This window comes from Camelina sativa, chromosome 5, assembly GCF_000633955.1.
Source record: "Camelina sativa cultivar DH55 chromosome 5, Cs, whole genome shotgun sequence".
NCBI classification, from domain to species: Eukaryota; Viridiplantae; Streptophyta; class Magnoliopsida; order Brassicales; family Brassicaceae; genus Camelina; species Camelina sativa.
In genome coordinates, this window is record NC_025689.1 from 18,421,074 (window position 1) to 18,424,688 (window position 3,615).

The following is a 3,615-nucleotide window of genomic DNA, read 5'->3' on the forward strand; positions in this document are numbered from 1 at the left end:
GTCCCAGATTCATCGATTATAATACTCAGTGGGGGCTCGCTGCACAGCAATTTAGGGGGAGAGTCCGCCAAGAGGCTGGAGAAGGCTGAAATATCAAAGTCACGGAGGGTTACCTTCGCGACATCGCTGTCAGCCTTTTCTTCATCAGCTCGGATAGATTCGAGCTCAGCTTCGAGGTCAGTAATCTCTCCCTTCGAGATTTCCTCGATCAGCATCCAGTTTGCCTTAATCTCAGCAGCCCTGACTAGAGCTGGGTTTAGACGCTCCCTCTCCTCGAAGTGCGCTCTCACATCCTCTATCAAGGGGCGAAGGGATAGTCTCAGCGATTGGCGCTCTTCCCTCCGAACCTTCTCCATCTTGCAACTGTTACTAGCCTCCAAGAGCTGGTTGCGAAGTTCGACCTCATGAAGCCTGTTCTTGGCAGCCTTCTCGCTCTCCAAGGCCACGTAATAAAGGTCACCCGCTTTCTTCAACTTCCCCCTGAGATCCTTGTTGGCAATTCTGAGGCCAAGTACTTGGAGTTTGGCTTTATTCATCCGGTAACGAATCTGCTCGGCCTTCTTAACAGTTTTGGCATTTATTGCCTCCAATCGGGTGAACTCCGCCACCTGGACATCTACCTTGGACACCTTGTTTTTTAGCTTTGTCAGTTTGGAGACCGAAGGTGAGGCAAACAACTGGTCTTTATAAGACGCCATGGAGTTGTCGAACTCGATCATCATCTGTAGGAGTCAGCACGTTAAGTCAAAACAAGGAATATACGTTTGTATTAAACCCGAGTGAGTGGACTACCAATCTCTACGATTTTGTGTGCAAACCAGAAGAAATTCCCACGGTTGGTCTCGGACATATCAGCAAAAGCCGGGAAACAAACTCCAGGTCGGGCATAGCTTCTCATCAAGTCTGCTGGAGAAGTAGGAGGAGCTGTATAAAATAGATAAGTTATACAACTTTAAAGTCAAAAATGTACACCCATTACCCCGGGAATCCTACTTACCACGAGGTGAGGGGCGTTGTTCCTTCGGGGGGAGACTAACAGAGGAACCTCCTGATTCCTTGGCGCTCTGGGGATCCCTGGACTTCTTTTCGGAGACGGGGTCTCCATCCCTGGATTTCTTCTCCGAGAGGGGAGCTGCTACATCCCTCAGGCAGGATTTACCGTGCTCGTCCCCCGAGGAACTGGTTCGAGCTCGGGTTTTCTCGCGCGAAGAAGAAGAAGACTCAGGTTCGTTCCTCTTCTTCGTCTGCTCAGCCCTCTGCGAGCTCCCATCAGCACGACCGCTATCTGGAGCTGGAAGAGCAGCCTCTACCTCCCGGGATTCCTCACTAGAATCCTTGATGACAATCACGGAGGGTTCGGAAGAATCAAGGAGGGGAGCTGGGGGCCCGCTCACATCAGGAGTGGAGGAATCAGCATTCCTAGCAGAAATGCGAGCTTTCCCTTCAGCAAGAGCAGCGGCCATCTGCCTCTTCACCTCCTTCTCTGCATTCTTGAGCTCCCTCTTGAAGATCTTTTCCTCTCTATAGTCCATGTTGAAAGTGTCAAAAACTAGAGGAGGGGATGACCGAACGAGGGTGCGCCTTCTGAGTCTAGCTCCGGACTCTTAAATCCTCTTGCATGGGAAGGAATCCCATGCGTTCTGGCCTTGGCTGCAGAATCGGGAAAAGTATTCCGCAAATGTAGCGGATAGCTGGCCTCGCTCGAAGTGAGCTGAAACAAAAAAGAAGTATTGGTAAGAAGTAATGATATTAGATTAGTTAACATTAAGCGAAGTGTGCTACGCTACCAATTTTTGAAGTCCATTTCAAAATATGCGAGCTCGCTAGTAGCCCAAGGGGAGCTCTATGACAAGGAAAAAGAAGTATGACTTTCTCCATTTCTCATCCTTCTCCGGAAGGTCGTCAAAAAATTTGAGCCCGGAGAGCGGACTCACATAGAGGGTTCCTTTGGTACGACCTGTCTTGACGGAATAGACATGGAGAAAATCGGCCAAGGACAATGAGTAGTCAGACTGTTCTGCCAGAGTTTGAAGGCATAGAACTGTCCGAACAACATTCAGACACATCAGAGGAAGGGCGAAGCCCAGTTCGAACATCATCCGCATGATGAGTTCGAGAAGCGGGAAGGATAATCCGCACGCAGAGAAAAAAGACTCAAACACACAACAATAACCGGGAGGGGGATTTTCCGGTGACTCGTGCACTTTAGGGAACCAGATTTCGATCTCTGAGAGGATCCCGCATGACCCTCTTATTTCTGCTTCGTCGTTCCAGGAAAGAACAGACGACTGGTGAGGACCGAAAGCACCGGGGATGAGCGGTTTGACAACTTTACTCGGGGATTTTGGAGGAATCATGGTTTTCGAGTAAGAATAGAATTGATCTGAAAAACTCGATGAATTTTCCGGCGATGAGCAAAGAACAGAGAAGACACTAAAAGCAATAAACTGAAAAATAAAGAGGAGGAGGAGAGATTACCTTTATATAAGCCGGGTTGCAGATCAATTGGTGGGAACTTGTCCTATGGGAAGGTTGTTAAAGGAGGGGGATCAGGGTTCGAGGAACGCCTGGCGCACCAATAACCTACTGGTGGATTTGGATGAATAGTTTCTGTCAATGGTGAGGGGTTATGATCGATGCCCTGCAGGGCCAGCTTGGGGTCCGTAGGGACGGCTAGCGAGGGATTAGCAGGGTCCACGGACGGTCTGTTGGGGCAGTAAGCGGGGGGCTAGTGGGGTCCACGGGACAGGTTGTCATATAAAAAACCTCCCCCCGCTAGCCATCCCAACGGACTCCAAGCTGGTCCTGCAGGACATCGATCCTAACCCCTCACGGTGGATAGGAACTATTCATCCAAATAATCAATTGGTGACAGCTTATCCTGTGGGAAGGTTGTTAAAGGGTGGGGACCAGGGTTCAAGGAATGCCTGGCGCACCAATAACCTACTGGTGGATTTTTATATCCACAGTGATGGGTTAGAATCGATGCCATGTAGGGCCAGCTTGGATTTCATTGGGACGGTTAGCGGGGGGGCTAGCAGGGTCCACGGATGGTCCGTTGGGGCAGCTAGCGGGGGGGCTAGTAGGGTCTGCGGGACGGGTTGTCACATAATCAATTAGTGACAGCTTGTCCTGTGGGAAGGTTGTTAAAGGGTGGGGACCAGGGTTCGAGGAACGCCTGGCGCACCAATAACCTACTGGTGGATTTGGATATCCACAGTGATGGGTTAGGATCGATGCCCTGTAGGGCCAGCTTGGGGTCCGTTGGGACGGCTAGCGGGGGCCAGCAGGGTCCAAGGACGGTCTGTTAGGGTAGCTAGCGGGGGGCTAGTGGGGTCTATGGGACGGGTTGTTACAATAAAAATTGAACCACATCCACATCCACAGTGATGGGTTAGGATCGATACCCTGCAGGGCCAGCTTGGGGTCCGTTGGGATGGCTAGCGGGGGCTAGCAGGGTCCACGGACGGTCCGTTGGGGCAGCTAGCGGGGGGCTAGTGGGGTCCGCGGGTTGGGTTTATACAATATCAATTGGTGACAGCTTGTCCTGTGGGAAGGTTGCTAAAGGGTGGGGACCAGGGTTCGAGGAACGTCTGGCGCACCAATAACCTACTG